This window comes from Microcaecilia unicolor, chromosome 3 (genome assembly GCF_901765095.1).
Source record: "Microcaecilia unicolor chromosome 3, aMicUni1.1, whole genome shotgun sequence".
NCBI lineage: Eukaryota > Metazoa > Chordata > Amphibia > Gymnophiona > Siphonopidae > Microcaecilia > Microcaecilia unicolor.
In genome coordinates, this window is record NC_044033.1 from 435,460,414 (window position 1) to 435,487,213 (window position 26,800).

At 42.8% G+C, this 26,800-nt stretch overlaps 1 protein-coding gene and 1 long non-coding RNA gene across 4 annotated transcripts in view; both read right to left on the minus strand.

Annotated features, from left to right (window-relative positions):
• TAF1B (TATA-box binding protein associated factor, RNA polymerase I subunit B) overlaps nt 1–26,800 on the minus strand; it is a 385,284-nt gene that overhangs the window by 250,582 nt on the left and 107,902 nt on the right. The gene's annotated exons all lie outside the window — the stretch shown is intronic.
• LOC115467155 lies at nt 6,321–22,796 on the minus strand. Its single transcript, XR_003941652.1, has 3 exons — nt 22,784–22,796; nt 7,723–7,728; nt 6,321–6,402 (listed from the first exon to the last, which is right to left on the minus strand). It is a non-coding gene; the product is annotated as an uncharacterized LOC115467155 (long non-coding RNA).

The window sequence follows — 26,800 nt, forward strand, 5'->3', positions numbered from 1 at the left end:
CCCCGGCACCGACGAGGAGGACGTCGAATCCACCCGTCGCTTCCTCGGGGCCGAGACCGAAGAAGGTCGATCTCGGGGGGGCTGTACCGCAGGAGCCCTCAGGGTAGGCGGAGACCCACCCGAGGGCTCACCGCCACCAGCAGGGGAATGGACAGCCCTCACCTGCACTCCACCCGATGCACCACCGTCCGACGACATCAGCAGACGAGGTCCTGGTACCACCGACGTCGATGCAGCTATCCGATGTCTCGGCGCCGATGCAGAGGCCCGATGCCTCGATGCACTCGATGCAGGGGCGGCCGAGGAAGATGGTCTGGACGCTGACGACGTCGATGCACTCGAAGATCCCGGTGCCGATGCCGACGAAGAGCCCGAGAACAACACGTTCCACTGGGCTAGTCTCGCTACCTGAGTCCGCCTTTGAAGCAGGGAACACAGACTGCAGTTCTGAGGGCGGTGCTCGGCCCCCAGACACTGAAGACACGACGAGTGTCGATCAGTGAGCGAGATAACCCGGGCGCACTGGGTGCACTTCTTGAAGCCGCTGGAAGGCTTCGATGTCATGGGCGGAAAAATCACGCCGGCGAAATCAAAAGCCGAAATGGCGAAATTTGAAGCACCAAATTTAGAGGGAGAAAAAATCTCGACCGAGGCCGAAAAGAGGCCTACCCCGACGACGAAAGAAAACTTACCGGGGCAAAAAAGCTGGAAGTACGGGGAGGATTTACACGAAACCCGGCGGGGGGTTTCCGGAGCACTTCCCGACTAGGACAAAGCTTTCCCGAAGGAAAAAAACACGTTCAAACAAATTGGACGCGCGAGGTCGACTTTCCGGGGCTCGACACGGCGAAAACACGACCGTACCGAGTGCGGACAAAAGAAGACTGGCCGGCTCGAGCCGGTTTCGGGCGGGAAGACGGCCGCGCATGCGCGGTGCGCGCGGGCGCGCGAGGGCTAGCAAAGGACTTTGCTAGTGAAGTTTCCGATTGGAGGGGCTGCCGTGGACGTCACCCATCAGTGAGAACAAGCAGCCTGCTTGTCCTCGGAGAAATCTAGATACACTACATCAACTGGCTCACCTTTATCCTCATGTTTATTCACGCCTTCAAAGAAATGAAGCAAATTGGTGAGGCAAAACTTCCTTTGACTGAAACCTTGCTAACTCTGTCCTATTAAACCATGTTTATGTGTTCTGTAATTTTATTCTTGATAATAGTTTCCACTATTTTACCTGGCACTCACGTCAGGCTTACTGGTCTGTAATTTCCCAGATCACCCCTGGAACCCTTTTTATACTGGCCACCCTTCAATCTTCAGGTACTACAGACAATTTTAATGACAGGTTACAGACTACTAACAGAAGAACAGAAATTTCATGGCTGAGTTCTTTCAGTACCCTTGGATGAATGCCATCTGGTCCTCTTTAATTTGTCAATTTGGCTCAGTATGTCTTCCAGGCTCAATAAGATTTCTTTCAGTTCCTCCACATAATCACCCTAGAAAATAATTTCTGATACAGGTAGATCTCTTACATCTTCTTCCTGCTTGCCCCTTTTGCTCCTTCATGATCTAACAGTAACACAGATTCTCTCAAAGGCTTTCTGCTTCTGATGTACCTGAGAAAGTTGTTAGTGATTTTTTTGCCTCTATGGCAAGTTTCTCTTCATATTGTTATGATTGGGGTCTGAACCCCTCTCAAACTTACCTCTTTCCTGGGGGTCAGCTTCTTAGCTGGCTTCTGTTTCTTTTCTCTGTCCTTTCTGAGCTGGCTCTGTCTCTCTGTGCTGGCAGCTTCCAGCAGCATGGGGTTAATTGTTTTACTTTACTACTGCACCTGTGTGTGTGTTGCCTGAGTTGCTCTAACTCTCTTTGGGTGTACTGGCTTCAAGTGGTTCACGGTTTTGTATTGGTGTGGGTTGGGCCTCTCTGGGTCAGTGTGCTTTTGCCTAGGTCTAGGGAGTGTGAAATCATCAGGGAGGGCCTTGATAAGGAAGTGGTGTTGTTTCCTTCAGGGCCTTTGCAACAGTTGTGTTTGCTTTAGGTAGGGTGGTGCAGTGTGCACTTCTGACATTGTGTCTAGGGTCCCTGCTTGCTTTTGCTAAGGTCCAGGTTAGTGTTAGTGCAGTGTGCACTGGTGTCTATGTGTTTAGCTTTCCTGCTTTTCCCTTTGGTTCCCCTGCTTTTCCCTCTTGGTTTTGGAAGCATTGCTATGTGTAGGGCTTTGGAAGCTCTGTTGCTATTAGAAGTACTCCTGGGTTTGGTGTTGTTAGGAACACTGCAGAGTTTGCTGTTAGAAGTACTTCTGGTGTTTGTGCTATTGGTAGCATTGCAGTCTTTGCTGTTGGTGTTGGTGATTTAGAATCACTTTTGGCTTATGTGTTAGCTTCCCTTCTTTTTCCTTGTGGCTCCCCTGTCTTCCCTTTTAGTGCTAGGAGCTCTTCTAGTTGCTTGCCAGAGTAGTGCTTAGGAAGCACCTTGTTAGTTGTATCTAGCTTGCTAGAGCAGTGCTTAGGTAGCTGGTTAGTTCTGTGTTTAGCTTATTAGTGTAAAGCTCTGCTTGTAGCTTGGTGCTTAGTAGCACCTGTGTTAGCTTTGTGTTTAGTTCCCTGCTCTGTTAGTTTAGGGCTTAGGAAGTCCCTTTCTTGAGCAGGGATTAGGAGCTCCTGGTTAGTATAGGGCTTAGGAAGTCCTTTTGTCAGTTTACTGTTAGGAACACTCCTGCTGGTTTAGGGCTTGGGAGCACGTAGATCAGTTTAGGTTTAGGAGCACTTCTGTTTCCAGTCCTGGTCCCTATGTCATCCGGTATCCAGTAAGTCCTGTCGGCTACTCGAACCCAGGAGCTCAACTTCTGGGGGGCTTAGTAGCTAAGTACAGGTGAAGCTGTGTGGACCAGCCCAGTGTGCTCCAGTCCAGTGTGCTCCAGTCCAGTGTGTTCCGGTCCGGTGTGTGTTCCAGTCTAGTGTGCTCCAGTCCAGTGTGTTCCGGTCCGGTGTGTGTTCCAGTACGGGGGATTCCAGTCCAGTGTGTTCCGGTCCGGTGTGTGTTCCAGTCCGGGGGATTGCAGTCCAGTGTTCCAGTCCTGTGTCCTCCAGTCCGGGGGATTCCAGTCCATGTGTTCCGGTTCGCTGGGCAGTGCCTGCAGTCCCTGCCGGTGTGTTTACCCAGTGTTGGTTGGTGGGTTTTGCCTGCTGCTGTCGCTCCTCGGCAGCAGCCCAAGGGCTCACGTTTGCTCCAGAGCCCAGCCCCGTGGGCTCTGAACCTGAGAACCTGACACATATTCTCTTTTAGCCTTCTTTATCAATGCTTTGCACCTAACTTGCCAATGCTTATGTTGCTTCTTATTTCCTTCATTTGGGTCCTTTTTCCATTCTTTCAAGGATGTTCCTTTGGCTCTAATAGCCTCTTTCACTTCACCTTTTACCATGCTAGCTGTCGTTTTCTCTTCTTTCCACCTTTGTAAATATGTGAAATGCATTTGGTCTGAGCTTCCAAGATAGTATGTTTAAACAACATCAATGACTGAGTTAATGTCCTAAACCTTGCAGCTGACTCTTTTAGCTTCATTTTAACCATTTTCCTCATTTTAAAATAGTCACCCTTTTGAAAATTAAATGCTACTACAGAAGATTTCCTTTGTGGCTTCATTCCAGTTAGTAGTTCAAACTTGATTATATTATGATCACTGTTTCCCAGCGGACCCAACACCATTACCTCTTGTACTATGCCCTGCACTCTACCAAGGACTAGATCTAAAATGGCTCCTCCTCTTATTGGTTCCTGGACTAATTGCTCCAAGAAGCAGTCATTTATTACATTTAGGAATTTTATCTCCCTGGCGCTCCCTGACACAACATTTATCCAGTCAACATTGGGGTAATCGAAATCACCCATTACGATACTGTTGCCCAATTTGCCAGCTTTCCCAATTTCTTTAACCATTTCTTCATCTGTTTGTTCATTCTGTCCTAGCAGACAGTAGTACAGCCCTACAAGAATACTCCTTGACTTCACACATGGAATTTCTATCCATAAGGATACGAAGCTGCTATCTGTTTCATGGAGAAGTTCATTTTGTTTGACTCAATTCCCAACCTCCCTTACAATCTGATCTCCTCTATCATTGCAATGTAATTTGTATCCTGTTAAAACAGTGTCCCATTGACTGTCCTCCTTCCACCAAGTTTCTGAGATGCCTATTTTATCTACCTCATCATTTAGTGCTATATACTGTAACTCTCCCATCTTATTTTTTAGGCTTCTAGCATTTGTACACAGGCACTTCAACTTGTGTTTTTTCCTTGCATCTACAAACTGCTTAGGAGCTGATGGGGATGACGTGCATCCTTTACTCTACTCTTTCCTTAAATACTACTGGCTTTCTTTCACCATTGTTGAAACCTCTCTATTAGGATTCCCTAAATGTCCTGTTTCAATAGTATCCTTCAAGGATACTCCATACTGAACCATGTGCTCCTGGGCAACTGTCTGGCATATTTTCAAAGCACTTAGCCTTCCAAAGTTCCATAGGTTTCTATGGAACTTTGGAAGGCTACGTGCTTTGAAAATATGCCTCTGTGTCTCCCCCCCCCCCCCTTCCATTTTAGTTTAAAAGCTGCTCTGTCTCCTTTTTCTTTTTAAAGTTATCACCAGCAGCCTGGTTCTGTTATGGTATAAGCCAATCATCAGAATTAAATGTGTAGCATGATGTTGTGTTGGATCAGATACATATATATACACCAATATATTTTTGCAGCTTTTAAAAATATATTTTTGACACTGCAGCAGAGAAAGTTTCATTTCAAGCCCCTCTCTCCCTATCCCTTTTTCTGGGAACTTCTGATAGCAGGGATAGTCAATTACAAACACTTAAAGACAAAAGAGAGATATATAGCTTCCTCTGCCCTCCCACCTAACAAAAGCTTGACTAAGGTGGGCACCTGAATACCCCATTGAAAACAAAGAACTCAGAGGAAAAGCATAAACAGAACATTTGCCTGTCATCAGAGGTATACCTGCCCCTCCCATCATCTATCAGACAAATGGACGCCAGGACATCTGCAGAAAGAAGGACTTATAATGTGGTCATGTGAACAGACTACATTAACCATAATGCCTTGCAAAATATCCAGGACATGCACACACCATGCTTCTCTGCTAACATTATAAAAGGCCTGGAAACAGCCCAGCTCGCCCTCTTGGAACCTGCCTCCTCTTGGGACCTGCTGCTCTCTTTGGGGTCTGCTGATGCCTTGCTCCTGATCATGTGCTCATCAATCAGCTGGACCACAGCATGCTTGTAACAAGGACTGTGAGTTAACCTACCTGCTACTTTGTTCTATTTTATGCACAAATTCTCTGTTCTAAGATCCTTTTAAAAACCCACCTCTCGTGTGCAATTGTATATTAAATCAACCTTTTTGAAGCTAAAAATACGGTCTCTTTGTGTTCTGAGTATATGGTATCTTTTATATATACTTAATTTACTTAATTTATTGCAATTATCACCTTTGGTGATTGGTGGAGAAATTAATATCCTAAAGCTTATAAATACAGCGCCTGCTCTTAAATTATAAACAGTAGCGAGTGCTCTAGAGCTCTTTCCCCCAATATAAATCATTTCTTGTAACAGTTCCACCCTGGTTAAGGTGGAGTTCCTCCTTTCTGAACAGGCTCCCCCTTTCCCAGAATGTTGCCCAGTTCATAACAAATCTAAATCCCTGATCCCTGCACCGTCTCAACCACGCATTGAGACTTCGGAGCTCTGCCTGTCTCTTGAGTCCTGCGCATGGAGCAGGGAGCATTTCTTAAAATGCTTCCCTGGAGGATCTGGACATCATCTTTCTACCTAAGAGCCTAAATTTTGCTTCCAGAACCTTCCTTCCACATTTTCCTATGTCTTTGGTACCCACGTGTACCAAGACAGCTGGCTGCTCCCAAGCACTGTATATAAAATCCTATCCAGGTGATATGTCAGGTCAACCACCTTCGCACCAGGCGATCCTCACACCCACCAGCCTCCCAGCTATCTACATGACTAATGATCGAATCACCAACTACAACAGCTACCCTAACCCTTCCTGCCTGGGCAGAAGATCTTGGAGACATATCCTCGGTGTGAGAAGATATTGCATCCCCTGCTGGGCAGGTCCTTTTAGGAGACCTCCCTCCTCCAAGGAAGCACAGGGGCTGCCAGGCTGGAGCTGGGACTTCTCTACAACATCCCTGTAGGTTTCCTCTATATACCTCTCCGTCTCCCTCTGCACCTCCATGTCTGCTACTCTAGCCTCAAGAGAATGGACTCATTCTCTGACAGCTAGCCACTCTTTGCATTGAGCACACACATATAACCTCTCACCAACTGGGAGATAATCATACATATGACAATCGATGCAAAAGACTGGACTTCTGTTTGCATCTTAGTATCACTGACTTGTTTAATAATTTATAACTTAAGGTAGTAAGGATATTAAACTAATATAAAAGAGCCTTTAGATTAGATGGTATATTGTGTGATTTATTTAGTGTTTGCTTCTTAGAAAGTAAAGAAATGTAATTAAAACTCTGTAAGAGGATTCCTCTCTTGTTATCCTAATTAGAACTGACTATAAATTAAAACTATAAATGAAGAGTTATGCTAAGGGTTGGTGGGAATGAAGACTGAACTTGGCCCTGCTATGCCTTCTAGAAATTATCTGTTAATATTGTAGGCTATGGCAGAATTTTCATGTTTTAAAACTATAGGGCCCGACACGGGCCGTGTTTCGGCGCACAAGCGCCTGCCTCAGGGGTCTGACATAAAAACACAAAGATAATTATAAATACACATTTCACAAAAATTAACATCCATATCATAAAGTAATAAACAATTAAAATGCAAAAACATAAAAATAATAAGAGATACAATATTAAAATATTAAAAATAAATGTATGAGGATCAAAATCTTGTCAGTGATAACCCAAAGTGTTTAAAATAAAATAACTAAAATAAACTTCCATGAACCATTATGTACAATCATATACACATTAACACCATTTACAAAATCATAGAATGAATTAAAATAATGTGATATATTAACCTATTGTGATATGACTCACTCTAAATATCATAGTATCATGAGTGTTATGGCAAATTGTATTTGTGAGTTGTGAGCACACTCATGATTGCTTTTTCTTGTTTATATTGTATGCTTGTATGCTGTATTACCCTCTCTTTTGTGATTACTTATTAAAACTATAGAGAAAAGGGTTTTATAATATGGAAAGTAAGCTGTGCTACAAACTAAAGTTAAAACTCCAAACTGGGGTTTCCTGTGACTATCAGCTTTGCTCTACACAGATGCTATTGTAAACTCTAGAACAGTCCCCTTAACTGCTAGCCCAGTGGTTCCCAAACCTGGTCCTGGAGGCATCCCAGCCAGTCAGGTTTTCAGGATATCCACAATGAATATTCATGAGAGAGATATGCATACACTGCCTCCACTGCATGTAAATCTCTCTCATGAATATCATTTGTGGATATCCCAAAAACCTGACTGGTGAGTTGCCTCTAGGACCAGGTTGAACTGTAATAAATATTTTAAATGCTAAACAAAGAAAATCCTATTCCTTAAACTGCCTTTGCTAAATAAGTAGAGTAACTTAAAGGCATATTTTCAAAGCACTTAGCCTTCCAAAGTTCCATAGGTTTCTATGGAACTTTGGAAGGCTAAGTGCTTTGAAAACGAGCCCCTTTAATGCCTCAGGGATCGGTGCTGGGGCCGATTCTGTTCAATATATTTGTGAGTGACATTGCCGAAGGGTTAGAAGGTAAAGTTTGCCTTTTTGCGGATGATAGTAAAATTTATGACAGAGTGGACACCCCGGAGAGAGTGGAAAACAAGAAAAAGGATCTGCAGAAGCTAGAAGAATGGTCTAAGGTTTGGCAATTAAAATTCAATGCGAAGAAATGTGAAGTGATGCACTTAGGGAGTAGAAATCCACAAGAGACGTACGTGTTAGGCGGTGAGACTCTGATATGTACGGACGGGGAAAGGGATCTTGGGGTGATAGTATCTGAGGATCTGAAGGCGAAGAAACAGTGTGACAAGGCGGTGGCCATAGCTAGAAGGTTGCTAGGCTGTATAGAGAGAGGTGTGACCAGCAGAAGAAAAGAGGTTTTAATGCCCCTGTATAAGTCGTTGGTGAGGCCCCACCTGGAGTATTGTGTTCAGTTTTGAAGGCTGTATCTTGCTAAGGATGTAAAAAGAATTGAAGCGGTGCAAAGAAAAGCTACGAAAATGGTATGGGATTTGCCTTACAAGACATATGAGGAGAGACTTGCTGACCTGAACATGTATACCCTGGAGGAAAGGAGAAACAGGGGTGATATAATGCAGACATTCAAATATTTGAAAGGTATTAATCCGCAAACTAACCTTTTCCGGAGATGGAAAGGTGGTAGAACTAGAGGACATGAAATGAGATTGAAGGGGGGCAGACTCAAGAAAAATGTCAGGAAGTATTTTTTCACAGAGAGTGGTGGATACTTGGAATGCCCTCCCGCGGGAAGAGGTGGAGATGAAAACAGTAACGGAATTCAAAAATGCGTGGGATAAACATAAAGGAATCCTGTTCCGAAGGAATGGATCCTCAGAAGCTTAGCGGAGATTGGGTGGCAGAGCCGGTGGTGGGAGGCAGGGCTAGTGCTGGGCAGAGTTCTACGGTCTGTGCCCTGAAATGGCAGACACAAATCAAGGTCAGATATACACATAAAGTAGCACATATGAGTTTATCTTGTTGGGCAGACTGGATGGACCGTGTAGGTCTTTCTCTGCCAGCAACTACTATGTTACTATGTTACAAAAATAGTTATAGGGAGAGTTGGTTTGAAGAGAAATATATAAGTGTTTGATCCAACTGCCTTGTCACCCAGGCAAAGAAATTAATCAGATTCATCTGACAAGACCTACCTCTAGTAAAATCATGCTGCTCCTGTAATTCATTTGATTCCAGAAACCTCACTAATCTCTGTTTTAGAAGCATTTCCAGTAATTACTCATCACAGAAGTCAAACTAACTGGCCTGTAGGTCCCAAGCTCCTCACGTTTTTGTGGAAATGGACCACATCTGCCTTTCTTCAATACTCCGGAACCACTTCCTACTACTATTACTACTATTTAGCATTTCTATAGCGCTACAAGGCGTACGCAGCGCTGCACAAACATAGAAGAAAGACAGTCCCTGCTCAAAGAGCTTACAATCTAATAGACAAAAAATAAAGTAAGCAAATCAAATCAATTAATGTGTACAGGAAGGAGGAGAGGAGGGTAGGTGGAGGCGAGTGGTTATAAGTGGTTACGAGTCAAAAGCAATGTTAAAGAGGTGGGCTGAAATAGAGAAGCTGAAATAACTCTCTACCCTGAAATGCAAAATCCATAGGGCCTGATTTGTGTGTTTCAAATCCAGGATTAATTTGAAGGAATCTTCTTTCTTTGACACTACAAAGCAAATGAAGTAATGTCGTTTTCTCCTCTGGAAACAGAAGCAACCACCCCCAAGGTTAGAAACCTTTCCAATGTGACTCCTATCTGGATCTTTTTGGTTGGCACATGAAAGGGAGGCTCTATATATGCTGGTGTGAAATTCTAGCATATATTCTCTTCACATCAGCTCCAGAACCCATTTGTCAGATGTGATTCAGGTCCATTCACAAAATGAAGATAGCTGACTCCCTTATCCACTCCCTGGAGGGAGGACCTTCCACTCTTCAATGAACTCCTCTACAGCCTCTGCAGTTTTCTGAACCTCAGAATCTCTTTTGTGATCAAACTGAAAGTCTATCTTCCCTGTAGATGGGGTTGTTTAAGAGTTAAACTTCCTGGATGGTCACATCTTGCTTCTCTAAATCTAGTCTAGGCTTGTCCAAGTTCTGTCCTTAAAGGCTGCAAGCAGACAAGATTTTCAGGATATTCCTAATGAATGTGTATGTATACAAAAAAATAAAAAGCTACAAACTCTTCAATTGTCAACAAATATCAATATAAATACTACATGCTTTGATGACTCAATTCACTTACAAATATATTTAAGAACTCCCACTTATAATTACATTTTTTTAATTACATCCAAATAATCAAATTATAACACTAATAAGTTAATATTCCACTCACACCTACCAAACATACATAAAATCTATATTTATCTTAAGTCCACTCTGTTGGAATCCCCCAAATTTGCTCACGAAATTCAACACTGTTCTTCCACCAAATCAGCAAATTCCCACTTGTACAGAGGAAATAAAAATATGTCCCAAACGTCCTCCAATTAATACTGCTGGTGTCAGTTCCAATATCCTTACAATGACATGATTTTGTTGCGCCACTGCAAGTTCCCCTGTTTAATCCAAAGTATCATCAGTATGAATCTCAGCCCCGATGGGTCTCTCTTCTTTCAGCAACTCTAGTGAACTCTCACCACTGCTGACAACTCTATACAGAATGTCAAAACTCTCTCTCTTAACTGTATGCAGATAAATGAAACATGGCAATGTTGAGACTGTAACGCTTCCTCGGGAGATCACTCTACAAAAATAACCATAAAAACTTCAACCTAATACTTAATATCACCTAATAATGAAAATACTAATAATCACATATCAACAGCACATACCCGCTTGAGACTCTCACTGCTTTCCATCATGGCGTCCATTGTCAAAATATGCTACTACTTGAGCAGTAAAACTTTCTCTTAAATCTTAGAGGGATTTAAACTTACATCATCAACATTGAGTTCTAATTAACCAATAGCAGACTACAATCAACCTCCTTGTTCAGTCCCATCTGAGTGACTGTGTCCCACATATAAATCAATCATATGAAGACCACAAACCGCAGGTCCTCCACTTGATGACCACATTTCATACAATGTGCAACTAACGGAGTCTCTACCCGCTGAAGACTGATATCTTTTTGAATGCGCGGTCTCCAGAATTGTATACAATATTCTAAATGAGGTCTCACCAGAGTCTTTTACAGGGGCATCATTACCTCCATTTTTCCTACTGGCCAAGCATCCTTCTAGCTTTTGCTATCACCTTTTCTACCTGTTTGGCAACCTTAAGATCATCATCTTCTTCCACTATTAAAGAATTCTTATCAACAAAACAGTCCACAATCCAACAGCGAGAAACTGCCCCACTTGACACATCTGAGAGTGATTCCCAGTCATCAATCCCTCCCAACTGTGGTCTTTTTCCTATCAAGGAGTTTCCGGTGCTGCAGTCCAATCCACGACCCTTGATGCTGAACTGAGAGCTTACACTTAATGAAGCAAAACGGTTATATGCAGAAGCAGGATGAATTCTAGGGAAAACCTCACAGATTGTGCCTGCGAGAGAAAATCATTAAAATCATTTTTCGTACCTTCGTACCTTAGAGAGGCTGTAGCTTGGAAACAAAAGACTCTCTGGATACAAAGTAGGTAGCCCAGTAGTTAGATGAGCTTCTACAGCTTCAGGAGACTAAAAGGTAGGCTCTCCTGCATCATCATCTAGTGTGTCCCAACTCTAAAGAGCAGAGGAAACTGTAGCTGCCTGCTTCAAAGATCCCCCTTTGGTCCCAGCATACTTCCCTGATGCTGGATTGACCTGCAAGGAGCAAGCTGGACCCCCCTCCACAGCAGGCAGCCTTGTGGCAGCCACCTCAGAGTAGCTGCTGAGGTGGCTGCCACAAGGCAAACACGTTTATCTATTTCCAACACTGCCTTCAATGTTCCTTCTTCTCAATGCATCCACGAATGACTTGGGCCCTACCCACTAGATCTCCAGTTCCTATATCTTCCTCAAACTGTGTTGACACCTTGAACCTTCAAATGAGGAAAAACCATTTGCACTGTGCCTGGTGCAAACTGCGCCTGAGAAGTGTGGAAAATTATTCAACAACCCTCATAGATCCCCTCTGCTCTTCTTGCAAATGGCATCACATAGCTCTCAGCATGCTCAAAAGCAGAGGAAGGTGAGAAACCCTTCATTGGAAAAGAAGGATTTACTTCTGTTAAACAAACAAAATCAGGCTGCTCCCAGCAGGGGCGAAAAAACCCACCTTCTGACAGCCACTAATTGCTTTGCTCCCAGCACTTACCCCTACCATAGGAAAAGGCAACTCAAGCAGCTAAGGAACTTTGGGAACATCATACCATCAGCTCCTCTGACTCCCCCTTATTCAATATCCAGGAAGCAAACTTTAGTTTTATTTTTATTATAAGGGGAGAGAGGTAGGGGTAAGAGGGGAGAGAGGGCATAAGTCTGCTCCAAAAAAAGTTCACCTAGTGAGGGGAAGGATCTGGACTCCTCCAGTCAAAGTAGCTCCTGGTAAGACTCTAGATGAAACTGAAAGAAGCCAAGAGAGAGATATGTCTGGCAAAAGCGCAAGCGGAAGAACAAATGGCTAGAAATGTAAGGAGGGGTGACAAAAATTTCTTCAGGTATATTAGTGAAAGAAGAATGACTAAAAAGGGAATTGTGAGACTAAAAGATACTGCAAACTGCTACGCAGGTAATGATGAAAAAAAAGCAAATTTGCTAAATAGATACTTTTGTGCTGTTTTCAAAGAAGAAAATCCTAGAGAAGGCCCAAGATGGACTGTCAAAAGTACATTTGAGAATGGAGTGGATATAGCACCGTTCACGGAAGAGAGTGTGTATGAACAACTTGAAAATCCAAAGGTGGACAAAGCCATGGGACCGGACGAAATCCACCCCAGGATATTGAGGGAGCTCAGAGAGGTTCTGGCGGGTCCTCAAAGATTTGTTTAATAAATCCTTGGAGACGGGAGAGGTTCCGAGGGATTGGAGAACGGCAGATCTGGTCCTCTTCACAAAAGTGGTGACAGGGAGGAGGATTTGGGGGGGACACCGGTGCCGGAAAGAATATTTGAAGCGGGGGAGTCGGAGAAACTAAACAAATTCTCTGTAACCTTGGAGGATGTAATGGGTCAGTTCAGCAAGCTGAAGAGTAGTAAATCACCGGGACCTGATGGTATTCATCCCAGAGTATTAATAGAACTAAAAAATGAACTTGCGGAGCTACTGTTAGAAATATGCAATCTGTCCCTAAAATCGAGTGTAGTACCGGAAGACTGGAGGGTAGCCAATGTTACTCCGATTTTTAAGAAGGGTTCCAGAGGAGATCCGGGAAATTATAGACCGGTGAGTCTGACGTCGGTGCCGGGCAAGATGGTGGAGGCTATTATTAAGAATAAAATTGCAGAGCATATACAAAAACATGGACTGATGAGACAAAGTCAGCACGGATTTAGTGAAGGGAAGTCTTGCCTCACCAATCTAATGCATTTTTTTGAGGGGGTAAGCAAACATGTGGACAATGGGGAGCCGGTTGATATTGTATATCTGGATTTTCAGAAGGCGTTTGACAAAGTGCCGCACGAAAGACTCCTGAAGAAATTGCAGAGTCATGGAATCGGAGGTAGGGTATTATTATGGATTAAGAACTGGTTGAAAGATAGGAAGCAGAGAGTAGGATTGCGTGGCCAGTATTCTCAGTGGAGGAGGGTAGTTAGTGGGGTCCCGCAGGGGTCTGTGCTGGGTCCGTTGCTTTTTAATGTATTTATAAATGACCTAGAGATGGGAATAACTAGTGAGGTAATTAAATTCGCCGATGACACAAAATTATTCAGGGTCGTCAAGTCGCAGGAGGAATGTGAACGATTACAGGAGGACCTTGCGAGACTGGGAGAATGGGCGTGCAAGTGGCAGATGAAGTTCAATGTTGACAAGTGCAAAGTGATGCATGTGGGTAAGAGGAACCCGAATTATAGCTACGTCTTGCAAGGTTCCGCGTTAGGAGTTACGGATCAAGAAAGGGATCTGGGTGTCGTCGTCGATGATACGCTGAAACCTTCTGCTCAGTGTGCTGCTGCGGCTAGGAAAGCGAATAGAATGTTGGGTGTTATTAGGAAGGGTATGGAGTCCAGGTGTGCGGATGTTATAATGCCGTTGTATCGCTCCATGGTGCGACCGCACCTGGAGTATTGTGTTCAGTACTGGTCTCCGTATCTCAAAAAAGATATAGTAGAATTGGAAAAGGTACAGCGAAGGGCGACGAAAATGATAGTGGGGATGGGACGACTTTCCTATGAAGAGAGGCTGAGAAGGCTAGGGCTTTTCAGCTTGGAGAAGAGACGGCTGAGGGGAGATATGATAGAAGTGTATAAAATAATGAGTGGAATGGATCGGGTGGATGTGAAGCGACTGTTCACGCTATCCAAAAATACTAGGACTAGAGGGCATGAGTTGAAGCTACAGTGTGGTAAATTTAAAACGAATCGGAGAAAATTTTTCTTCACCCAACGTGTAATTAGACTCTGGAATTCGTTGCCGGAGAACGTGGTACGGGCGGTTAGCTTGACGGAGTTTAAAAAGGGGTTAGATAGATTCCTAAAGGACAAGTCCATAGACCGCTATTAAATGGACTTGGAAAAATTCCGCATTTTTAGGTATAACTTGTCTGGAATGTTTTTACATTTGGGGAGCGTGCCAGGTGCCCTTGACCTGGATTGGCCACTGTCGGTGACAGGATGCTGGGCTAGATGGACCTTTGGTCTTTCCCAGTATGGCACTACTTATGTACTTATGTACTTATGTAGGGAAGAAGCTGGAAACTACAGGCCGGTAAGCCTCACTTTGATTATTGGAAAAGTCATGGAAGCGATGCTGAAGGAAAGGATAGTGAATTTCCTGGAAGCTGTAACCAGGTACCTCTCTTGTGCAGCCAAGGATAGAACAATCTCCTCCACCCACAGGCTCCCGGTACAATGAAGAAATAGATGCCCACCAGTAACTTCAATCTTAAGGACTTTTATTCCATGCAGGTTTCTAGTACACAGTTCCAACAGCAGCATAGCACATACCAGGATTCAATACAGGCTTACAGGCTCCAGTCTGGGCTCTTTATCCAGTGCACAATAAACAGTAATTCAATTCCCAAGACAAACAGTTCTTTCAGTTCATCATCACAGTCCAGTCACCAAGCAGCAGTTTCTACCTTCTATCCTCTTTACCTTCAGGAGAGTTCAATATTTTAGGGACTCCTTCTACCCAAGGGTTTCCCCTGCACCAGCTTCACAGTGAATTCAATACTTTTGAGACTTCCTCTCACTCAAGGAATTTCATCCTGCTTCAGTACTTTAGGGACCTCCCTGCCCAAGGGTTTTCAGCCTGCACTGCTCCTCTCCTCCTGAACTGAACCCCTCTTCCCACCAGGCAGCCCTCCTTTATAAACAAGCCTTCCAACTTCAGAGGTTCTCAAAAATAATCAGGTTTCAAAACAGGTTAGTAATTCCCCCACCATTCATGGTTTCTCCAAAGCAAACAGGTCTCCCCCAAGAAAAACAGGCTTTAAACCAAAATAAATTCTAAAACCATGTAGGTTTCCAAACCTTCAGGGGCTGCCTTCCTCAGCTCTCAAGCTCCCATTCCGTTCTCCTTCCTTCCCCTGCTCAGGCTGATTAATTCCCTCTTCCATCCAATCCTCCTCCTGCTTCTCAGCCCACCCCTCCCTATTACAGGTGGGCAGCATGATATACTGATTGCAGGTCCAGGGGAACTGGCTCCTTCATTCATCCTCCCTCTTGTGGTCAGAGACGGTATATGGCCAGCTTGCCTATCCCCTGGGCTCGCACTGCTAGGACTGGAAATGCATTCTGGGATATGTAGTTCATGGTTTTGCTGCTTCACTCTATACATCGGGGATGTAGCCTTGTCACAAAGCCAATAAAGTTGCAAGATCCGAGACAACATGGTTTTACCAAAGGTAAATCGTGCCAAACGAATCTCACTGAATCCTTTGATTGGGTGACCAGAGAATTGAATCATGGATGTGCTATAGACGTAATCTACTTAGATTTCAGCAAAGCTTTGACTTGGTTCCCCACAGGAGGCTCTTAAATAAACTGGACAGGCTGAAGATAGGACCCGAAGTGGTGAACTGTATTAGGAACTGGTTGACGGACAGACGCCAGAAGGTGGTGGTTAATGGAGTTCGCTCGGATGAGGGAAAGGTGAGTAGTGGAGTGCCTCAGGGATCGGTGCTGGGGCCGATTCTGTTCAATATATTTGTGAGTGACATTGCCGAAGGGTTAGAAGGTAAAGTTTGCTTTTTTGCAGATGATAATAAGATTTGTAACAGAGTGGACACACGGGAGGGAGTGGAAAACATGAAAAAGGATCTGCGGAAGCTAGAAGAATGGTCTAAGGTTTGGCAATTTAAATTCAATGCGAAGAAATGTAAAGTGATGCACTTAGGGAGTAGAAATCCACAAGAGACGTATGTGTTAGGTGGTGAGACTCTGATACGTATGGACGGGGAGAGGGATCTTGGGGTGATAGTATCTGAGGATCTGAAGGCGACAAAACAGTGTGACAAGGCGGTGGCCGTAGCTAGAAGGTTGCTAGGCTCTATAGAGAGAGGCATGACCAGCAGAAGGAAGGGGTGTTGATGCCCCTGTACAAGTTGTTGGTGAGGCCCCACCTGGAGTATTGTGTTCAGTTTTGGAGGCTGTATCTTGCTAAGGATGTAAAAAGAATTGAAGCGGTGCAAAGAAAAGCTACGAGAATGGTATGGGATTTGCATTACAAGATGTATGAGGAGAGACTTGCTGACCTGAACATGTATACCCTTGAGGAAATGAGAAACAGGGGTGATATGATACAGACGTTCAAATATTTGAAAGGTATTAATCCGCAAATGAACCTTTTCCGGAAATGGGAAGGCGGTAGAACTAGAGGACATGAAATGAGATTGAAGGGGGGCAGACTCAAGAAAAACGTCAGGAAGTATTTTTTCACAGAGAGAGTGGTGGATGATTGGAATGCCCTCCCACGGGAGGTGGTGGAAATGAAAACAGTAACGAAATTCAAAAATGCGTGGGATAAACATAAAGGAATCTTGTTCAGAAGGAATGGATCCTCAGAAGCTTAGCCGAGATTGGGTGGCGGGGCTGGTGGTTGGGAGGCGGGGCTAGTGCTGGGCAGACTTCTACGGTCTGTGCCCTGAAAATGACAGATATAAATCAAGGTAAGGTATCCACAAAAAGTAGCACATATGAGTTTATCTTGTTGGGCAGACTGGATGGACCGTGCAGGTCTTTTTCTGCCGTCATCTACTATGTTAGGTACCTCTCTGACCATACAAGCTCAAGTGGGTGACTAGCTCTCCAACTGAGCCCAAGAGCTGCGTCATGGGATCAGTGCTCAGCTGCACAATATTTTTGTCACCATCTGCTGAAGAAAGAGGATACTGAAAAGCTGAGTGCTGCATGGTGCCTCTAATACAGCAGAGTTCACAAGTCTTAAATATGTCTCCATCAGCTGGCTGAAGCACATAATACAAGCATTCTGTGAACAAAAAGAAACTGCTGTTTTAAACTGATCATTCACTAGACTCAAACCAAGAAGTCCTTAAATTACTGCTGACAGACAAAAGCTTTTCTCAATTTTATAATCTGTCAAACTGTTTTAATGCAAATAACTCTACCAAGTGCCATTTTGATTTTAAAACTTTTGGAGAGAAGTGTGAAACATCTGATTAATATAACAGGAAATGCTCCCAATACCCTGACTTAAAACCAAGCCCTTTACTACATAGGCACTGGCTCATGAAGAATGAGGAGAGAGTCACGCTCTCAAATTCCCTCAGACTTTCACTTTTTATCCAACCTAGAATTTAAGAGTTTCCCACCCAGCAATGTTTTATAATTAAGTTTCAAACTTATCAGAAATGGGTGGTTGCTTTCGACACATACATTAATAACAATGCATTATTAACTTTAAAGCCTCTTTAAAACCATTTAAATGCTAACACCCTAGAAAGGAATTTTTATACTCTATTAGTGCACCCCGTACTCTGGAAAAGGGACAAAACAAGAGTTTAGATCCATAGAATGAAGGATCTTTGCTACCACAGATGTTTTTCAAACAAACCGTAAAACACAGCCATACATACCAAAGGACCCAAATTCCACGTGCTTCTAATGCCCACAGTTAGATATATTCCTATTAATCCAGAATTGAAACATATTTTACTAAACCATAATCACTTCATAAGATTTTTTTTTTATAAACAATAAACCGGGAAAAATACTTTAAAAAAAAAAAAAAGGCCCCATGTTTCTGGTAGTATAACAGAGATTTTACTTCACATCTACATAAAACACAACCAAAACAGGCCAACCATGAGGTTCAGCCATAAAGCTGTCACACAGGTTAGCAGTCAGTCTAGTGGGGACTGACAAGACACAAATGTAGGTGTAGTCCAGCAGTGATGTGGCAAGGTTCTGGGGGATGGAAAAGACTGCTAACAAGGCAACTCACAATGGATATTTAGGTTTGGAGAAGATTATCCTCAGTCAGTAAAAAAGGACAGGATATTTTTAATAATATGCTTAAGTAGTATGTTTAATTAGGAGCAGGTGTGATGTGAAGAGGAAACATCTCTTCAAAAAATATGCTCAAACTAGAGGCAAAAGTTGTAGTGTAGCGGGTACAGAGTTACAAAGGAAATATCTAACAATTAAGAAAAAGAAATCAAAAATTCTTGATTGCATTATCATTGCACTTCCTAACTCAATACTTGATGGGAGCACTTTTTGTATTTGGATTGAGAATTTTAGATTTATTACTGGCCTTTTCCACTTATATGCTCAAGGTGAGATAACACACATCTTTCCTTGCCCAAATGGGCTCACAATTGAAGTTTATCTGAGGCACTGGAGGTTGAAGTGATATGTTCAAGGTCACAAAGGGGCTCATTTTCAAAACACTTAGACAAAGTGCCATAGGTTACTATGGAACTTTGTAAGCCTAAGTGCTTTTAAAATATACCTCCAAGTGTGTCAGCGGGGAGAAGTAGGAATTTGAACCCTGGCTTCTCTGGTTTGCAACCTGTTTCTCTAACCATTAAGATATTCTCAACTCCAGCAATAATTTGTATCAATAACAGCCATGATTCATTTTGGATAAGTGTCTACCAACTTTGTACAACATGATGATACACTATTGCCCATTCTTCTTGGCACAGTAGTTCAAGGTCTTTCAATTTGGTTGGGGATTCTCTGAGGACTGGAATAGGGAGTGGAATAGCAGCCTAATGGTTACAGCAGCAGGCTGAGAACTAGGGAAGCCAAGGTTAAAATCCTGTTTCTCTTACTGATGCTCCTTCTGACCTTGGGCAAGTCCATGCTGACGTCAGGTGACTGCTTCGGATTTTTACCACTATGGACACTAGATTAGTGATCCTTGGCAGAGGTAGAAAGGCTTTTGTCCGAGTCATGTCTAGCAGAGCTTCAGTGCCCAGATGACACTGCATACTGATCGTTTTGCTTCTTTTTGCAATGTGACCTTCACCAGCTAATCATCCAGACAGGATACTGTATACACTCCCAGTCCACATAGAATTTTGTGAATTCACGTAATGCCAGTAGCAGTGTTTTTCTATGATGAATCTGAGATGTCTCTATATGGATGTCAGTGTCCTTGAAGTCTAGAAAACATAACCAGTTTCCCTTTTGAAGGACAGAAATTAGGGTACCCAAGGAAACCAATCTGAACTTTTCTCTTTCTAGAAACTTGTCCAGGGCTCTCAGGCCTCGGATGGAATGGAATCCCCACTCCTTTTTTGTTGATTCAGTATGTTATGTATATCTTGCTACTGGTTCAATAAAAAGGCCTCCATGAAGAGCAAAAAAAACAAAACCCAACAATTACAACCCTCTTAAGCTATCTCCTCTCCATTCTTGATCAAGGTAGATCGCCCTCATTGTATCCTTAGACTTATCTGCGATTTTTGATTTGGTTTGTCATTCTACTTTATTCTCCCGTCTTCAAGAAATTGGCCTTTCTGGTACTGTATTAAATTGGTTTACTTCTTACCTTACCAGTCATTCTTTTAGTGTTCTTGCCCCTGTTTCTACATCTCATCCACTACCACTGAATTGCAGTGTTCCACAAGGCTCAATATGTCTCCCCTACTGTTTACATCTATCTTAGACCGTTAGCCACCCTCATACAGGATCATATCAGGTGGGGGGGGGGGGGGCACAGATGACATTGTTAATTTTTCCCACTTCTCACATCTCCCCCGACCTTACCCCTCTGCAGGTCTGCCTTGATGCACTTGCAGAATGGTTGGTGAGACATAAGCTTGTACTGAACCCAACCAAGACAATAACATCCTGGATTACAGATTTCCACCCTACTCCTATTACTCCCATTCTTTTCCATAGGTCTATCCTAGCAATTACATCTTTCCATTACCTCAGCATCATTTTTGATTCAAACTTCACTTTTGCCTCTCAAGTAGCTCAACTTATAAAAACTGGATTCCTTACTCTCTGACGGTTAAGATCTATTAAGAGCTACATTGATTTTAACTCACTGAATATACTAATCTATGTCTTTTTGATATCACGCCTCAATTAACTAACATGGTTTACTGTGACTTGTCCAAATCATTATTGCAAAGACTATAGACTTTTCAGAATTCAGCAGCACAGCTGTTATGTGGAGTTTGAAGGTATGATCATGTCACTTCCCTTGTGATCAAGGATTCCCTATCTACTACCAATCAATCTTTAAAACTGTTTGCCTTGCTCATAAAGCTCTCTGCTTTGGTTCACCCTCATATCTCTTATCTTTGGTTATTCCGTACACTCCTAACCATATACTCAGATCTTCGGATATCAACCGTTTGACTCTTCTCTCACTCTGTGCAGCTCACTATGAATCTACATGTGCCTCTGCTTTTTTTTTTTTTTTTGTGCCCAAATCTTGGAATGACCTCCACCGTCAATAAGAGCTGAGGATTCTTTCTCCAGATTTAAAAATCTTCTTAAAACCCATTTTTCCAGTTAGCTTCTGGTCTTACAGCACCGTCCCTTTGTGATAACATATAATTCCTTATATCTGTAGCTCTGGGTTACCATATTGTCTGGCACTGCATAGACTCCTCCTCAAGTCTGTTCTCCGAATGAATGTTTGCTATCCTGTCGACAATGGTGTTCCTTTCCTTTTTATTATATTTTAATTTTGTTAACCACTTCAACAACTTCTGTTGTATTGGCGGTATATCAAATTTTAAATAAACTATAAACTAACTATCAGCTGGGGGTAATAGAGACAAATAATAATAAAATAAGTTTCAGGTAGGCTGGCCTTAAACACCAAGGAAAAGAGCAATCCAGCCTGAAACAGTCTGAACTGCAGTGAGCTTTACCCTAGAGGGTGTAAAAGTGCAGCAATGTCAGCGTTTTCAGTTGGCACACAGAACAATGAGGGAGAAAGGGGGCAAAGTGCCAGCATATGGCATATTGGTGGAGCTGAAGGAGGAGGCCACCTTGGGCTCTGACTTGAAGATGGAGGGAGAGCCAAGATATGTTGGAGGACAGATCTTCACAGATCTTCTCCTCTATTCCAGTTGAAAATACTGAATTGTATTAATAAGATTCAATCATGGTCTCGTCAAAATCGCTTAAAATTAAACCCAGCTAAAGAAAAAAATAATCTTATGGCTGGGCAATGGCCAACCTACTTATTCTTTGATTTCTTTAAATAGCAAGGATAGATGCTTATTATATCTACCTCTTCATTTAGCACTATATACACTAACTCTCCCATCTTATTTTTTAGGCTTCTGGCATCTGTATATAGATATTTCAAATTGTGTTTTCTCCTTTCATATAGAAGCTACTTAAAAGTTGACAGGGATAATTTTCAACCTTTACTCTGCTCTGCCCTTAAACACTCCTGGCTTTCTTTCACCTTTGTTGAAACCTTTCTGTTAGGATTCCCTGAATAGCCTATTTTAATAGTATCCTTCAAGGATACCTCATTCCGAACCATGCACTCTTTAGTGACTGTCTGCTCCCTCCCCCTCCACTTCTTGTTTAAAAGCTGCTCTATCTCCTTTTTAAATGTTACCACCAATAGCCTGTTTCCATCCCGGTTCGGTGGAGCCCATCCTTTCAGAATAGGTTCCCCCTTTCCCAGAATGTTGCCCAGGTCCTATCAAATATAAATCCCTCATCCATGCACCATTGTGTCAACCATGCACAGACAGTTCTGCCTGCCTCTTGGGTCCTGCACATAAAATGGTGAGCATTTCTGAAAATGCCACCCTGGAGGATCTAGATTTCAGTTTTCTACAAAAGAGACTAAATTTGGCTTCCAGAAACTCCTTCTCACATTTTCCTATGTTGTTGGCACTCATAAGTTCCAAAGACAGCCGGCTCCTCCCCAGCACTGTCTAAAATACTATCTAGGTGACACGCGAGGTCCGCGACCTTCATACTAGGCAAGCAAGTAAAAAAGTGATCCTCACATCCACCAGCCACATTATGAATCACCAAATACAATGGCTGACCTAACCCCTCCTGGGCAGAAGCTGCTGGAGACACATCCTCAGCGCAAGCGCAAGAGGATATTGCATCTCCTGAGGGGCATGTCCTGGCTACAGGATTACATCCTGCTTCAGCAAGATGAAACTCTCCTTTTAGGTGACCGCCATCCTCCAAGCTAGCATAGGGGTTGCCAGACCGGAGGTGGGACTTCTTTACTGTGTCTCTGTAGGTCTCCTGTCTGCCTCAGCTCTTCCAAATCTGCCACTCTAGTCTCAGCAGACCAGATCTGTTCTCTAAGAGCTAGAAGCTCTTTGCACCAAGTACACACATATATTATCTCTTACCAACTGGGATACAATCATAGATGTGACATGCAATACAAAAGACCATATAACACCCCTCTCGCTGCTGGATTGCTGTCTGCATCTTAGTATTGGTGAGTTATTTAATTAAAACTTATTAAAGGTACTAGGGCTATAAGACTAATATAAAGGGCCTTAAGATTATCCTATATAATAATTCTCACCTCCAACGTTCTGACTTGCCTGGGACCGTAGCTCATTCCGAGTTGGTCTGCTATGCTCCGTAGATCAGGCTGACATCACCGTAGCCATTATGATGTCAACTTCAGAACCCAGGGGGAAAAAAAAAAAAAAACATGCCTCACAGCTGATCCATGTCCAGAGGAGGGTCGTTGGACATGGGTGGCTGGAGGGGGGAGGGGAGAGAGGGGGATCGCTGGACATGGGTGGCTGCAGGGGGGGCAGGGGGTCGCTGGACATGGGTGGCTGGAGGGGGGCAGGGGAAAGAGGAGGTTCGCTGGACATGGGTGGCTGCAGTGGGCGCAGGGGGAGAGGAGGGTCGCTGGACATGGGTGGCTGCAGGGGGAGAGGAGGAAAACCTTGCTAGCACCCATTTCATTTCTGTCAGAAACGGGCCTTTTTTTATTAGTATAGTACATTTTGTGATTTTAGTGTTTGCTTCTAAGTACAAAATTGTTAAAATCAATCACATGAGAATGAATATATTCTGTAATGACAAACCTCTTCTTGTAATAATTAACTATGTGCTAGGGGTGAGTAGGAGTTGGGGAAACTGAACTAGACCCCGCTGTGCCTTCTAGAGGCTATCTGTTAATACTCTAGGCTATGACAGTTAAGTTTCAACATCTGGCAGAAAGTTCAAGACTAGTAACAGTAATCAGACCCTAGTGACTTTTGCAGCTATTCTGCATTCCTAACAGTTACGTTACATTAGAAGTACTTATATTCCACAAATACTTCTGTAGTTCATTGTGGATAACAAAAATAGATAGTCATTCCTGAGAGCTTAGGGGGGGTCTTTTACTAAGCTACGGTAGCATTTTTAGCGTGTGCTAATGATTTAGCACATGCTAAACACTAGAGATGACACACAAAAATAACACAGCAAAGATGACACAAGAATAAGATCTTAGATGATGTGTAAAAAGTCCAATTTTATTGATGAGTCCAAGCCAATATTGTAACTCAACGAGACTCGACAGGGCTGTGTTTTGGCCAACCAGCATTTCAGGTCAGAAGGCAACCTCTGTAAAGCATTTAGAACATTTTTAGCAGTACAGTTCTGGTTTTCAGATATTTTATGGATCAGTCACAAGTCACTTATTACAAAAATTCATTATTTATCATTTTTACAAGTCACACATGTGACCTATAACTCTTCCTGGCTCTTACATAAAAGCAGTCCCTCCACAGCTGTGACAGATTCACTACAAGCAGATGCTGTACTTAACAGGAGCTGCGACTGAAAAGAGAGCTAGTAGGTGACTGGTTTATTTCATTCAAAAAGATGGAATTTTGCTTTTTAGCTCTCTTTAGCTCTATTCCTCTAATGGGTGAGTGAGCAGTTATTTTTCTAAGTACTTATTTTATCTATATATTTATTTTTTATACCATTCAAACTAGATAAGTGAAGTTGTGAAATCACACCTGCTGGGTAGGTCAATCTCTATTTCACCTCTACATTTAGGTTTATATATTTTATATATTTATATTTTGTGTCACTAGTTTTATAATTTTGGCACTCCTAATAATGGATAGCCTGAAAGAAATAAAACTTGGGATTTTGCCATGTTCACTTTCAACTTATTTACTTGAATTTCAATTACTACTACTACTACTACTAATCATTTTTATAGCGCTACTAGATTCAAATTCAATTCTAATCAATTCTTGTATCAGTAGCGTAGCCAGAGTTTAATTTTTAGATGGGCCTGGAGGTGGACTGGGTAGGCACAGGCCTTGCATTTCCTCTCCATCCGCTACCCCCCCCCCCCCCCCCCCGCGACAGCCCCCTACACATGGTCAGTTCTGGTCATTTTTACTGACCTGAAGCGCCGTTCTCCCTCCAGCACCGGCGATTCCCATAGCCAGCCTTCTGCTAGCGCGCGTCGTCGGAGCCTCTTCTCAGGCGCGTCCCGCCTACTCTGCAACTTCCTGTTTTCCACAAAGGTGGGACGCAGGAAGTTGCAGAGTAGGCGGGACGTGCCTGAGAAGAGGCCCCGACGACGCGCGCTGGCAGAAGGCTGGCTATGGGAATCGCCGGTGTTGGAGGGAGAACAGCGCTTCAGGGCAGTAAAAGTGAGCAGACCACGTGGACGGGGAAAGCAGGCAGAAGAGGCTGGGCGGGCCTGGAGCAAAAGTGGCTGGGCCTGGGCCTGTCCAGGCCCCCACCCGTGGCTATGCCCCTGTCTTGTATACCACTAATATCCCATTTCCAGGGTTCAGTGTGGTTTACAATCTAGAAGTGACAAAAATAGATAATGTTAGTGTGAGGTATGAGAAAATTAGATATCACTGATGTAAATGAATGAGAACAAAAATATAAGAAAGGATAGTGGGTGGTAGTAGGAGGTAGAAGTCATAATGGATTATTATGAAGCAGTCTTTGGGAAGAGAAAGATTTTTTGCCTCTTCCTGACACTAAGGTAGTTGTTCTCTGTTCTGATGGAAATAGGAAGACAGTTCTATATTTTAACTCCAAGTACAAGGAATAGAGAGCTGTAAATCTTTTGATATTGAGTTGACTTTTGAAACCACAAATTATCTACAAATAAAAACATTCAATAGAATTTGACGGTAGATTTGCATTTTAAAAAACTGAATATTGTCAGTGTAAATTCTATACTGAAGCTCTAAACCTCCTAACAACATACACAAAGGTTGTAAGAAAATGTTAAGAATAGCTGATAATGCAGAGCCTTGCGGCACACTTGGTTGAATATCCACAAAATTAAATCTTTGATGTCCATTAACAACACAACATTGTTTATTCTTCAAAATGGAAGAAAACCAATGCAAAACCACTCTAATTCCAGTTGATTCTAATCTCTTTTAAGAGAATTTGATAGTCTATGGAATCAAAAGCTGTTGATATATCAAGGGAAGCTAGAAAACAACGTCCCTTTATCAAATCCCACTTTGAACACATTCAACATTGAAATCAGCAAGGACTACCATATTTAGAATGAAATCCAAACTGATAATTGTTCAAAATCCGATTTTCTCAAGAAAATCAATCAACTGGTCAAACACGGCCTTCTTACTCAAGAAAGGTAGAGATGAAACAGGTCGAGAACTACCTATACACAAAGGATCTAAATTAGAATTAATAAATGTTTTCCCACCACTTTCCCTATGGGCTTCTGGATCACTCATCACTTTCCTTTCACCTCCCCCCCCCCCCTTTTTTTTTTTTTTACTTCCCCTTTCCCACTCTCCTATGCTCCCTTGAGCTTTTATTGTTAAGTTCCTAGCTGCCACTTGGTGATTTGCAGTATATGAAATAAAATAAAACACATCAGTAAACAATCTTCCTTAAGTGAAAAATTTACAATATGCAAAACGGGTACCAAAGACACTTCTTTCAAAGCCTTCATCATTAATGGCTAACAATGCAACATACAATAGAAATTCTTAATACAGAGCTCTTTAATCTGAGAAGCACTAATTTGAAAGAACATAATACAATTATCATCCTCTGATAACATGCATTCAGCCTCCATCAGTGGAGATAGATTTTCAAACTCTTTATTGCTCACAGTTTCCTATCTAACCCTACTGCAATATCAGGACAGAAATCTGCTCTCCAATTACTCCTTTAGCTTCCAAAGTACTTAATTTATGTATAATACCAAGTAACTCCTTGGATTGAGATGGAGCTGATTCTACTTATTCAAAAATTTTCTTAGCATTTAATGTAGTCGTGTTATATTGTTGGTGTGTCCAATTATAACTCTCCAACATTATCCTAGACGGGTACTTTTTCCACTGAAGTTCACATTTCCGCACTGATCTGTTAATTTCAACTCAGTATTAAACCAAGGGACTATACAAGTCCTCCTTCTGCAATATTGCTTTACTGGAGCAATCTC